Here is a 15,148-nt window from a genome sequence, read left to right as displayed (position 1 = left end):
TTCACTTTAGCAAGTAGCCTTAGCTGGAAAAAAAGCATTTCTTGCAACCACTGCACTGACCTGTTTGTCCAGGTTAAGCGACAAATCCAACAGCACACCAAGATCTTTCACAAAAGTGTGGTTAAAAGAAGACAGAGAACCATCTGGCTCAGCAAAAATAAACATTTCTGTATTTTTTCTTTTTCAGATATTGAAGATGCCTCCAGTTAACAAGGCCGTAAGCGATGATGTTAGTCTTCAAACATTTTTAAGCCCAAAACAAGTGTAAATTTATAAATGGCAAAACATTCAAGTTCTGTCTGACAATTATGATTAGAACAGACAATTTCAGCTCAAAAAGTAGGACTGTATAAGTATTGCTTGTCCTAGTTAGTCAGTTAAACATGAAATAACAGTTTTAGAAAGAGTTAAACGGATAAGAAGAGACAGTAAGAAGAATAAAAGCAGAAGTGAGGATTTTAGGTTGGGCTAACATTTGCATAGATATATAAGCCCTGTGTTCGCTGCAGATCAAAGGTGTGTTCCGACTGTCAGAGCAGGTGCCTCGGGCTAATAGCTCCTCTGTTTACATTACACACTTTTACACACTTGAACGTGCACTTACACACTGAAAAAAGGGGTTAAAATACTACCACCATTTTAAAACTTTGAACCATGTTATAAGGTTGTCTTTCATCAAACACATACCTAGAGTTGTATTTTGTTTCATTGGCTTTTCTGTCAGTAATCCTGTGGACAGGTCCTCTTTCTCTGGGCGCTCAGAAAACTCACAGTTTCAGTTTTCTTCAGATTCAATTAAGATAAATTTGTTATCTGAAGTTCAGAAGCAGAACCACAACCCTTTCACGCCTCTTCCTGCAGCTACACTATTGAAGCATCCAGGTCACACGCATCAGTCAGATCAAATTACTCTCATTTATGTCCTAGATGGGGGAATCGAGACCCGGGAGCCCACAGCCCTCATCTCCAGAAGCCCCAAAATAGCATTCATTTTTGTACATTTGTGTTGTTCATGTAGTTTGTCTATAAACACTTTGGATTGTGGTCCATGCTAGTGATCAGAAAATAAACCAGAAGCCTCCGGAAGCACAGTTATTAGGTCCATAAAATTTCACATGACAAATTTCTAGAGTCAAAACTGTTTGTCAGACTCTTAAGAATCCATCTTGTCAAACTCCCGCTGATGCAATCGATTGCATTTTGGGGACGGGACAAACCACAGGGCAGCAGTGAGGTTTGATTAGCAACCAAAGGTAAGGCATCCATTCAAGACCAGAACACAGAGAATATATTCAATGAAAACACTAGTAGTCATCAACTAGACTAGAACTCAAAATCACAACATTTAAACATTTAAATTAGAATAAGAGTCCCATTTAGTTCAAAGTCTGTCAAATTTGTCAATTTCCAAAACATTTTTTCATTTTTTCAATCTGTCTGATATCAGTCACAATGTCCTTGATCGATGCCGATGTTTGTATCATTTCTTTGTTATGGCCTTTTTTCCTGCCACAAAAGCACACTCCAAAGGTATCTGCTGATGTGTAAGGTTCGTTTTATGTTGTCTTATGTTTGTCGTTTGGTAATTAATTCTGTTTGATCATTGTGGATTAGGTTTGGGGTATTTGTTCCATTCTTTTGGACATAATTGAGGTGTATATACCGTAGTCCACATCCAGAATTGAAATGGGTCTATATGAGGCACAATACAATCGGTCCTTCCCTTCTTTCAGTATCAGAGATATGATGGCTTCTTTCTAACTAGCCGGGGTCTGAGTTTTTTTAAGTGTGCCCAGTTAAAAGCTGCTAAAAGGAAAGGAGTAAGATTGTCTTTTAAAGCTTTATACTACTCTGCTCCCTGGAGATTTTTTGTTCTTTAATCTTTTGATTACACCTTGTATTTCCAAAACTGTTATTTCAGCTCCTGATTTTAATTTTGTTCTTCTGACATAACAGGCAAATTGAATCAGAATCAGAATCAGAAAAGGTTTATTGCCATTGTCAATGAAGAGAATTCACAAACTTAGGAACATGCTTTGGTGATTCGGTGCAACATAAAACAATGAACAATGAATAAGTCAAAAGAGAAACAATTTAAATCTACTATGGGATAAAACTAATAATAAGCTATAAAATAAAAAATATGAATAAAAAAAATAGGCTTAATATGTACACACATTTACAGTTGTACAGATGTAGTCCAGAAAGTGACCAGTGCTCTGAGTGATTAAATTATGGTTAAAGTGACAGTGTTTAAGAAGTGTTCATGAGTCCAACGGCAGAGGGAAAGAAACTGTTCTTGGGTTGGGAGATCATTGGTATTTTTGTTTGGACATGATGTTGTTTTGTACACTATAACGGTAAAAAGAAAAAAAGGAAAATCCAATAAAAAATGATATCACTAAAAAATCACCAGAGGAGTCACGGGTAAAGAGAACGCATGTCTCAGCTCACAGATGTCGTTGAACATTTGCTGTTCCTCGTATCTTGCCTTTGTCCTGGAGGTCTCCTTTAACCCTTGCAGTCTTCAAGACACGTTCCTTCACACAATCGTTAACCAACCTCATTATCAGGCCTCCTGGTTTATCAGAAGCTGGTCTTGCTTTGGCCAGGCGATGTGCTCTTTCGATAGTGATGGGACTTCAACTCTTGAGCCATCAAGGAATAATGTTTTACAAAAAGCTTTTTGTATCTTGTACTTCTTCTCCCTCCGACACCCCAAAAAGCTGAAGGTTAGGATGACGTGATCTGGACTCAAGTCCAGGAGCTTATTTTTCATATTGTTGTTCTCAGACTCCAGCATTGTCACAGTGCCTCCATCTCGGCCCTTACTGTCTGCAGATTGTCCGCATTATCTTAAACGCGCTGCTCGACTTTGTCCATGTGAGCTGCAGTTACTCCCGCTGCTTTCAGCTCAGCGGCTGCTACAGTAGATACTGCAGCAGATACGGCCGGGCCCAAGGCAGCGATCACCTCGGCTGTAAAGACTCAGTATCACGCTGCATTTTGCGTCTTACTTCGGACATCTTGAGCAATAAAAGATGATTAATTATATTCTTTCCCCCTCCCGATGCAAAGAAGTGGTGGGAATCTTTATCTGGGCCGGCGGGACGCCGTTGCTCTGGCGGGGAGGGAGGTTTGCTAGTATCATGTAGTGTTACTAGACTTTTGCCTTCCTTGTTTACCCCTTGTAGGTGGGTCAAACGGTGATCTTAAAGTCAAGTTTTGCAGCAGAGGTGTGGATGCGTCAGCTCAAAGCGCCACTATAACCCGGAAGTCCCGCCAGAAAGTTTTCAAGTGGCTCTTCAGTCCATTCCACAAAATTGTGTTTATTTAAAATTGTTAATGAATTCAAGTAAAACAAAATGTGTGCTCTAAAAGGCACTCTAGTGACTCAAAAATGTGTTATTTTGCTCAAAGGGATTTTCCTCTTTAGAAATAAAAAGTTTTATTCCTCTTAATTGTAGAAAACAGTTAAAAAAGGCAAAATTTCTCTCTGGGCTGGATTATTACAGTGGGTACGGAAAGTATTCAGACCCCTTTAAACTTTTCACTTGTTTCATTTCAGCTATTTGCTCAAATAAAAAAGTTCATTTTATAACTCATTATTGCCCTCTTCAGGTGGGTGGGGAGTCCTTGCCCCAAGTGGAGGAGTTCAAGTATCTCGGGGTCTTGTTCACGAGTGAGGGAAGGATGGAGTGTGAGATTGACAGGCGGATCTGAGTCGAAAAGGCAAAGCGCTCTATTTACCGGTCGGTCTACGTTCCTACCCTCACCTATGGTCATGAGCTTTGGGTAATGACCAAAAGGACAAGATCGCGGATACAAGCGGTCAAAATGAGTTTCCTCCGCCGGGTGGCTGGGCGCTCCCTTAGAGATAAGGTGAGGAGCTCGGCCACACGGGGGGAGCTTGGAGTGGAGCTGCTGCTCCTCCACGTCGAGAGGAGCCAGCTGAGGTGGCTCGGGCATCTGTTCTGGATGCCTCCTGGGCGCCTCCCTGGGGAGGTGTTTCGGGCATGTCCCACCGGGAAGAGGCCCCGGGGAAGACCCAGGACACGCTGGAGAGACTATGTCTCTCGGCTGGGATATCAGATCCAACAACATAATATTGGAACAACTCTAGGATAAATGTTTTACATAACTTCTGTTTCTCATCCGGAGACATAACACTAAAGAGTGTGAAATAAAAAGTACTGACCACTGATGCTGGTTGTGAGCTCTATGAAGAACCCTACATTACTCAAACATGTATGAATAAACAAGACATAGGTTCAAGTATATTGTTGATGAAGACTCAACATTATTAATGGTTTTATGTTTGCACTGCAATGATCTCCTTTTATATCATTGAGAAAGACAATTCCCGAAATACAAATAAAGGCCTAATTCATATCTTAACTCAACTTCTAATTATTGTTTCAGCATGCAGCGAAGTCCTGAGAGAGAAGGATTCACTCCTCCAGTGTCTGCTCACGAGGCTCAGGTCAGAGGTGCAGTTGGAAAAGATCAGGAGGCAGAAATCTTGGTACACGCTGATGTTTCAGACAGGAGCGCGTGTGTCTGGACTTGCTGCATGTTTAACGCAGAGCTCAGTGATAGTAGTGCAGCGTGCTCTTACATGTTCTGTCTGAGGAGTCTCTTTTGCTCCTGGCTTCACGTGTCCTTCTCTATTTACAAAGACAAGGGTAACAGATCATTTTAACATGTACTTTTATGGTGTATAAGTGTATGAATGTGTATGTTAGATTGACTCACTGTTTATTTGCAAGTAAGTCATACATTTAATATATTTTACATTAATGCAAAATAATGCATTCTTTTTATAGGCAATGAAACCGGGTGGCACGGTAATGCTCTGGCCTCAAGATCCTGGGTTTGACGCCTTTCTGTGTGACGCATGTTTCCCCTGTGTCTGCATAGGTTTCCTCCAGGTGCTCCGGTCTCCATTACCACTGAAACATGTACAATAGGCTCCTCGCCTCCCCTGAAAAAGAGCTGTTACATCTCAGCGGGCCTTTCCTAGTTAAATAAAGGTCAATAAATAAAAATAAAATTGGATGTTCTGCATTAGAAAAACATAAATTTCTGACAAACAAACAAAATTATGTTTTGTAATTTTTAACAGGCCAGAAGGCTCCGACTGAATGACTGACACAAAAGAATAAAAGGGGCAATTCATTAGAAACCTTTCATGGATATTTGGATGGATTATTATTATTATTTATTTAATTTGTTCAATAATGATATATTTAGATTGGCAGTTCTTCTTAGTCTTGCATTTCCTGCTGGATTGAGCACATTCTGACAATGATTTCTTTTTCAGGACTTACTAGTTGAAGTGTTTGCAGTTTTGTGTATACAGTATTTATTCTTAATCTGGATTTCATACTTAAAGGCGGTATGGACGATTTTTCGGCGATTTGAGAACGCAGGCGGAAGTGCGCATGCCACTCCCCCGTGCGGACCGATACAACACACACGTGTGTTTGTTTATTAGCGCAACGGAGCGCATCGCATCGCTCGTCTCCCGTAGATTTCTGTCCACTTCTGCGTCAGCTCGAACTGTCTTTCTCTGTCTTCATTTTGCCCCGTACACTGAGGGAACTATATTATGATAGATCCATGCGCTTAGGCACGCGGAAACGTGGGGACGAGCCTGACGCGGCTGCAGGTGAGCGGTAGGTGCGTTTTATGATTGATACGTGGCAGGACAAATGATTTATCCACGCCACGAGGAAATATGATACAAAATTTGCTGAAAAAAATCGTCCATACCACCTTTAATCATCTCCACAGCGCTTTGATTACACTGATCTGTCGAGACGGATGTCATGTGAGAAAATACCCTTTCTATAGCAGCATTAGTGATGGGAATACTGAGAAGAAATGATGCAAGGGCTGACACGAGTGTTTAAAGCCCAGTGTATACCACTCCACATGTCGCCTGTAGGAAGCCGGTAGAAAGCATGCTGTGCCTGTTTGATCTAGAGAGAGTGTCATCAGCTTTCAAACTACAAAGTTTGGTTTGGCAGGTGACGTTTTTCCATGTGTTGCCATCCTTGGCATGTGTCTTTCGTGGGTTGTGTGCATTATAAACACGCAGTGAACGTTGTTGTCATGATTTCAAGGAAAATAGTTTGGGAACCTTTGCTCCAGCTGACCAGCTTTAGTGTGTGGTGTTCCCTGGCCTCCCTGTTGTGTCTTAGACTGTTGTTGTCCCTTCCCAACATGGCTGCATTAGGTTTGTGTCTGTTGCTGCTGTCTGGTCCCTTATTGGCTGGAGCCTCTCCAGACCTGGGCCATCAACAGCCACACCTATTTAATGACACCTGCTACACGGAAGGAAGCTGCTGGACTTTGTGGCTAGAATGCTATTCGTTGGGTCTCTAGTTTATCTGGGCAGTGCCTGCCTGTGTTTTGAGACCCTTGTAGTTGTGACTCCTTTTTCCATCTTGGTTTTGTCATTTCCCCTTACCCTTGCAGAGTCGGATTGTAACATGTGGCTCAGTGGTTAGAGTGGGGGCCTACTTACAATAATCATTGTCAGGTCATTGGTTCAGATTATTTTCAACACTCAACCCTAGGGTAGCTGTGGCTATAGAAGTGTCGAAGGAATTGAATGTAACTGTAAAGTACTTAATGTATCTTGAAAGGTGTTATGTTCAATCAAGAAATTATAAATGACTCCAGCATGCTTTGTCTACTTTTGTTACAACTATTATATAATGTTGAAAACAAACCCAACCTTTATCAAAGACCTCAATCGTCTTCAGGAAGTTTCCAGATTTCTGACTGATCAGAGTTAATGTTGTTGTGAATATAATTCCTTGCTCCTGCAGTTATTGACAGGTGAACAGCACCTGCCTCGGGCTATGGCTGCACAAACCTGATGCTCAGCTGTGTGTGATGGGTCAAACAGGGTTTTTAATCTACAGGCCTGAGTGTGGGTAAAGCAGGGTTCTGTTTAAGCAGGTTCTGACGCTCTGATGTCATAGTAGACCAGTTCATCTTTGGCTCAGTTAGGTTGATGGTTTGTTACACTAGCACTTTTCACGATTTGCACTTTAAATTACATTAAACTTTTATTGCACACAACACTTTAAGCATTTATTAGCACTTTAAAAAGACAATTGCGCAACATTTATTTTAAATGTTTATTGAATTAATATCTATCTTTATCCCATGTTAGATCTTGTGCACAGGGGAACTTTCACTGAAGCGTCTGGAGGGAAAAGGGAGACAAATGAAATTGTTAGGTTAATTGGTTATGTGCAAGATGTAGTGCAACATTTGTTGAAGATGTTTATGTGTTTGTGTTTTAATGTGGTTTGTTGTGTTTTTAGTGAATTGTGTATGTTACTCACTTCCTCTGTTCTTGTGTCCAGGAGTCATAGGGTTCCCTCCAGAAACAAGCTCCCTTATAAGGGTTCCCGGCTGGACCAAGGCAGAGGCGGTGTAGGGGAGCACGATGGGGTTGGCACATGGGTTTAAGGGTTTTTATCATTGATTAGGGGTTGGCTTTAGGGTTTTATGTATATATTTATGTATGGTTGAATGTGTATTTGTTTTTATGGAGGTTTTAGTACATTTTTATGAGCTAATGATAATATTAACGTCGCTGTCAATTATTTACAGTTTGACCCAATTGTGTGGACAGGATAAAAGGCGCCTGGACTTGTTCTGCTGCTGGAGAAGACACAGCTTTTTGCCTCCATACTTTTGCACATTCACTTTATTTTTGATTGAAAATTAAAAAAATGTGGACCACAATAACTTCTCGTCTCACTTGACTCCAACCGCTCAAGGCCATCCTACGTCACAGTAGCAAGTGTCTTCATGCTTAGTGAAGACGTAGCTGAAGCTAGAGTAAATAGGAAACAGCATTTTCTGCATTTCTTTCATTTCCTGTGTCTACGCTGCAGTTTACTGTCTCTTTATGTGATCCATTGGGTTTGGAGAATGTTGGATGTCTTATGCACTAGAAAAATAATATCGACATTAGTGTGAGAAGTCTGATGAGGCAGTTGTGGGTGAGGGCTGTATTGTAACTTGTCACAACAATTGTTAAATGCAGGATTCACACTCTCCAGCGGGAGCTGCTGAGGCATTGAAATGAAGGGACCAGGGTACAAACAGAAGGTCCCAGGGCAGTCATCCCTATTTACCCTTGACAGTCCTACTTTTGAGCCCTGTGTCCTATGTTCCAGCAGATTTATTCAAAAACATAGATTTGTCTCAGTTTTATACAGAACATGTCCCAGTTGATCAATACCTGACAAGATGGATTCTTAAAATTTGAGAGAAATATAGTAATTTGTTTAGCCAAAATACAGAACACCATTGATCCATCATCTTCTGCTTATCCGGGGCCCGGTCTCTGGTACAGCCGTTTCAACAGGGACTTCCAGACTTCCCTCACTACAGACCCTCACTACAGACACCTTGTGCAGCTCTTCTGCGGGGATCCCGAGGTGTTCCCAAGCCAGAAGAGTCATGGCTAATAAATAATAATAATAATAATAATAATAATAATAATAATAATAATAATAATAATAATAATAAAAGCAACATATATAGAGTAAAATATGTATATGCATAAATTAAGAATTCACTAATAAAATAATGTAAAAAATAAACTTGGTCTCGGTATGTGCACATATATTTACACAAAGATTTACAGATGGTCAGAAATAGTGCAGAAAGTGAACAGTGTATGAGAAGTATTGGTTGAGTAATGGCAGGTGTTAAGTGTTCATGAGTCCAACGGCAGAGGGAGAGAAACTGTTCTTGTGGCAGGAGGTTCTGGTACAGATGGACTATAGCATCCTACCTGAGGGGAGTGGCTCGAATAGTCCATGTCCAGAGTGAGAAGGGTCAGCTGTGATCTTACCTGCTCGTCCCAAAGTCCTGGAGATGTACAGGTCCTGCAGAGATGGAAGTTGACAGGCGATCACCTTCTCAGCAGAGCACACAATGCTCTGTAGTCTCTGTTTGTCTCTGGCTGTGTGTACTACACAGGGATGGAGGAGGTGAGGATGGACTCAATGATGGCCGTGTAGAACTGCACCATCATCTGCTGGGCCCTCTTGATGAGGGAGCTGATGTTGAGCTTCAACTTGAGATCCTGGGTGATGGTGGTTCTGCGGAATGATTCCATGGTGGTAATGGGGGAGTCTGTCAAGGTGAGGGGGGGCTGGGGGATGTGACATTCCTGCAGTCCGCGATCATCTCCACTGTCTTCTGGGCATTGAGCTCCAGGTTGTTACCACTGCACCAGGACACCAGCCGGTCCACCTGCCTCCTGTAGACAGACTTGTCCTCATTTGAAATGAGCCCAATGAGGGTGGTGTTGTCCGCAAACGGGTTAACAGGAAGACAGTTAGACTGTCTATTCCAGGGGTGTCAAACTCATTTTGGGGGTCGAACATAACGGAAAACTTAAAATGATTAAAAAAATATAAGAAATAAATAGCTTTTAATAACCTAGTAATAGTTCTATGTGGACACTGTTGCACAAATCTGCAGCAGGTGAAAGACTGAGTCCATACTCATGCATCAGCAGCAGGAACAGGAACATTGGCTTTTGATCTGATTTCTGATATGAAATGTTTATCACAGGCGTGTTGCTGCTCAAACTCAATATGAGCTCACTAATTTCATAGTTTAAGCTGATAGTGACAAATTATTCATGTAGTGACTCTAATGAGTGCATAGTGTTTGTGTTCACTGTCACATTAGTGTGGACACAGTCATGTTCATCTGACTCGTGTCTGATCTCGTTTCCAGGACGTTTCCAGGCACTCCAAAAGACATAGTCCATAGCCACCTCAGCTGGCTCCTCTTGAGGTGCAGGAGCAGCGACTTTACTCTGAGGTCCCCCTTTGTGACTGAGCTCCACATTCTATCTCTAAGAAAGCGCCCAGCCACCCTGCGGAGGAAACTCATTTCGACCATTTGTCATTACCCAAAGCTTATGACCATAGGTGAGGGTAGGAACATAGATTAACCTGGAAATCAAGAGTTTTGCCTTTCAGCTCCTTCTTCACCAAAACAGTCCGATACAGCAGCTGCATCACTGCAAATGCTGCACCGATTCACCTGTCAATCTCATGCTCCATCCTTCCCTCACTCACACGTGAACAAGACCCCAAGATACTTGAACTCCTCCACTTGGGGCAAGGACTCTCCACTCACCTTGAGGAGGCTAGAACCATGGCCCTATATTTGATTTGGAGGTGCTGATTCCATGCCGCTTCACACTTGGCTGTGTCGGGTTCTATTTATTCTGCGGAAACAAGACAAAGAGATGGTCGTATAATTCAAAAGATTCGAATGCCTAACACTTACACTAATACAGATAGCGACAGAGCAGAACTCTCCCTAACGCATGCGCAAAGTGGAGTAGGCGCTCTGACATCCAACTTCTGTTTTTCCCTGGCGCTGACATATATATACAAGACAAAATGAATATTCATGACGGTAGAATCTGGTCATGCCTCAGGCTCCATCCAACGGCCGTTGTCTAGTTGATCTCCTTATACGGTGTTGTTTTGTCCACTTTTAAGACAGGAAACGGAGCCTTTAGCACCTATAGAAGTGACATTTACCTTCTGCTAATGCATGATACATTTCTACAGAAACACGTCTTGTGGTTTGACCGTTGAGTGAACTTGTCAGCCCAGTGGCAGCAAAGCAGAGGTGGGGTATTGTGTGAGACGGGTGTGCGTGCAGACTATTTATTTCCTGTTCAATCAATAAATACACAAACAGGATTAAATCTTTATTTACAACAGCTGCAAACCGTCCCAGTGCATTTAACAGATCCTGGATTGATGGAGCCATTGGGACAACATCATTGGTAAAAAGCAAAGATGAGATCCTGTGGTCCCCAAACTGGACACCCTCCAACCCCTGACTGCCTAGAAATTATGTCTATAAAAGCAATGAACAGAACCGGTGATGAAGAGCAGCCCTAGAATCAAACATGCACTGGGAACAGGTCTGATTTACTGTCGGCAATGTGAACTCAGCTCCTGCTCAGAACCCCTGAACGCTCGAACCTCCCATGGAATGTACAGAGGTGGTCTAGTGTTCCACAACCGGGATGAAAACCACACTGCTCCTCCTGAATACGAGGTTCGACTATCGGTCGGATTCTCAACAGTTTGATGGGGAATCTGGGCATCGGTAAAACAAAGATTGTCGGAGTAATGGTATCTTGTCCACAGGAGAATAAAGATTACTCAAACAAGTGCATAATGTGGCCATGCCTGTTGTTGTTTCCTTAGGGAAGACACTGGGTTCGTGTGGTTGGATCTGCAGTGCGCAATAGAGCTGCACTGATGACATGTGTTTGTGTCGTGATTGCGTGCTTTTATTGTAGTTACAACAGCTTCCTGAAAGTGACAGTGCTGTGCTGGTGTTGTTGCTAGTATTGAGTGGTGAACTGGGTTAAACCATTTTGATTAATTCACCTTGTACAAAATTATATTCTGTCTTTAGTTATTATACCAGCCTTTGGCAGGGCTATTCAAATTATATTTTCCATGGGGCCGGACTACAATTCCACAATTGTATTATTTATATCCAACATCCACAAACAACTTGTAATGGTACTATTCAACATAATCTATTGTTTCACTGAAGTAATGAAAACAATAAAACAATATTTTTCTGTCACATTAAAACAGAACTAAAGCAGGACTAAGAAAAGACTAACTCAATGTCTATCAGTAACTAGACTAGACCCATACTAGAGCAGATTATAGCAGCAGAGCTAGTTCCTCACCCAGACTAAACACATTGTAGGTCACATCAGGCTTAAACAGGACTAGACCACAGAACTATAAGGTATTAAATATAAAGGCAATTAACATTTGACTCAATTGATGTTAAATAGTATAGCATAGTATAGTAGTACTGAATAAAAGAGCTCATATGTTGCACTAAGGACCAACGCAGCTTACCAAGCAATATGGTTAGGCCCATAGCCCATAATGGGCCACGGTCAGACCATATTGGTTAGTGGGCCAGATTTAGCTCGTAGGGACTCACAGCAGAGCAGAGCAGGAACACGTGTTTCCTGTCCCCCAGCCCCACACTCCAGGGTCCACTGGGATAATCCTTATCCCGTTTTAAAACGGCTGTAATGGAGAGGCCCTTCCCTGGGGGCTGGCATTGCCCCAGCTCTACACTTCACCTGCAGATCACATCTCCCTCAGACGCACCGGAGACAACGGGCTCAGTAACTCACCTGAATTGTATTTGTTCTAGTTCTAGTAAATGCTTGGGAGTGAATCACAGTGCAGTGCAATAGTGGGGCAGATTAAAGATTGGGAAACCAACTTTCTTGTTGTAAATTAATACATTTGGTGTTCCACCAAAAACATTTTGTAAAAGCAGCATTTGTAACAAAATTAGACCATTGTACATTGTCTGCCAAAAGCAGCGATCTGATTGGTTGAAACAAATGCTTTTGAACGACAACATGGTTTGTGAGAATTAATAAGAAAAAATATTGAGACATATTTTAATACCTCCTCTTTTCCTGTGTGAAAATCGAGTACCCCAGCTTTGAAACAATGTTGAGTTTTGAGTTTGAGTTTTGTTTATTTTTCCAAAATCACGCACTTTGTGAAACCAATGCAAAATTTTTGTTGACCACCTGTAATTCCAATGAGTGGGCTTTTATTGATTAATTTAGTTTACAGTATGTATCTTTAAATGGCTGACTCACTCCAGATTGATCTCTTAATTGAGTTCTTCACATGAATCAATCTGGGAAGGCTCTCAACGAAAGCTGCGGCATGTTTAAAAAGAACTTCATGCTGATTGGTTGAAGCATCACAACAGCAGAAAAGAAGAAACATCTAAACTGTGTTAAATCCAGTGTTCAGAAAAGCACAGTCCTCTTTCTTATCCACAAATGTACAAAGTACCATTGTGTGCGTCTGTATTCCTCCTAGAATATGCCAAAGTACGCCTGTCGGCGCCGCCATGTTTGTTTTGGTTCGGCCAAACCACAATACTGCTCTGTGATTGGTTCCAGTCCTTCTTGTGGGCCCTAAATTCCATGTGATTGGCTCATTTACCACTGGTGCGGGACAAACGAATCAGCGGGAGCCTAACAAGATGGATTATCAAGAGTTTGTGGACTCACAAATATGGCGCAAATTCATCTTGCTGCCAAGGTTAGTACTACAGCCCATTATTACACAATGTCTTGTTCCAACCCAGTCTCGTTCGGACGCAGGACCCCGTAAACTCTTTTTGGGGACCTGCAGTGTGGGAGTTCAGAGGTCATACGCACAGATAATTGACATCATGACATGAAGTGGATTAGCATATAAAATTAACATACCAGCATATATATAAGGCTCTACCATCTGCATGTTTCCATGGAGACATGATTAAAGCCATAACATCTCTATGGAGACACTCAGGCGCACCCACAACCTGAAAAATGAGACAGATCACCTTTAACTGAAGACATTCTGTTGGACTTTACTTCCGACTACCTCTCAGAGGCCCGTGCACTAAAGGCCTCAGGATAGTACATTGTGTATTTATCTCCAACACAGTTAAAAAATGTAATTGGTCATTCCCTCACTGGCTCACTCATATTTTATGGAGTCCGTGGCCCCTGGCGCGCCTCTCTCTGATGTGAGGACAGACACAGATGAGAGCTGACAGTTGGACACTCTGATGAAGTAGATCTGATCACAAAGAGCAACGGCAGATCAGCGGGAGGGAAGGGGGAGGACCAGAGGATAGACTATGGTGGACAGGGGGAGGACCAAGGGAGAGACTGGCCCTCATCCCGCAGATGGTTCACTTTAGAGCCCATTGGCTCTAGAGGCAGAGCTCTGCTAAATGAGCTACTGACGTCAACCAAACATAACAGATATGTTTTACTAAATAAAATGTAATTCATACCCCATAAAGACATTCAGTAATTCTTAAATTTTAGTAATTGAAGTTTGTGTGGCTGTAAGACAAGGTTAAAGCTGGAGTAAACAGGAAACTACTTCTGATTTATCCTCAGCATTTATTTAACTTCTTCTGCAAAGCATCTACGCCAAGTTTTCACCACTCCTTATATCAATGTTAATATTATGCTTAGCTTTGTTGTCTCACTCTGGCTCAATTGTTATCAGTTGCTGCCATGGCAATTTATCACAAGATCAAGTCAGCATTGGGGAGAAATTATTTATTTCTGTTTTCACTTCAGTCTCCATTCTCTCTTGTCCAATCATCTCATATTGTAATGGTTCCAGTGACCAAAGCGAGCGAGATCGCTTTGGAAGCTCTCAGGGTCCACTTTCGACTCCTTTGACTGGCCAGAACGGTGGAGACAAATTCGGTTTGTTCCAGTCCGCTCCAAAGGGACCTGTGGAAACAAGCCTCATGGGGGACAAGAGGAGGACCAGGGCGGGACAGGGGGAGGACCAGAGGGGGAGCAGGGGGGCACACACAGACACACACTTACAATATGAAATACATACCAAAGAGACAAAAAACATCCTAATGCTAGAGCCCTTTTCATGTGTGTGCACTTTCCGCGAAATACTTCACTGAAAACAACTAAAAATTGTCACAAAATATATGTTCATGGAAATGCCAGTGGTTTGTGTCAATATATGGATTAATTTTTAAAAACAACATAACAGAATATTCAAATGACTATCTACAATATAAACCACATTCCAGATGAAGATAAAACACTGTAGTCATTTGTTGGCTCCAAATAACTGAACTTATTGTATTGCTCGGTGATATTACAATATTCACAAAATATATTCAGCAATGTTTAATTCGTTGTATTATTAATGATTGATTATATATTGATTTTGTTCTTTTTATTTACTCTAAATTTAACTAGATTTTTGTTGCTATAAATATGCAATTATTTGTTTAGAGTTTGCTTGAGGAAATTAAAACCAGTATATAATCCTTCTGAGAAGTAACCATTAAAAAATAATAAGATAAGATAAGATTATATTATTGATAACAATAATAATAACAATAACAATTATTTTCATTATTAATCTATTAACTAATGACGGCCAAGAATGTAATACAATAGAAAGTAATAATTAAACATCTCATATAATGATAAATAAATATGTAAATATTATATATATATATA

The sequence above is a fragment of the Eucyclogobius newberryi genome, unplaced genomic scaffold, assembly GCF_026437365.1.
Source record: "Eucyclogobius newberryi isolate DKJ021-1_F unplaced genomic scaffold, fEucNew1.0.hap1 SCAF_8, whole genome shotgun sequence".
Taxonomy (NCBI): Eukaryota; Metazoa; Chordata; class Actinopteri; order Gobiiformes; family Gobiidae; genus Eucyclogobius; species Eucyclogobius newberryi.
Note: the sequence above shows the minus strand (reverse complement) of the source record.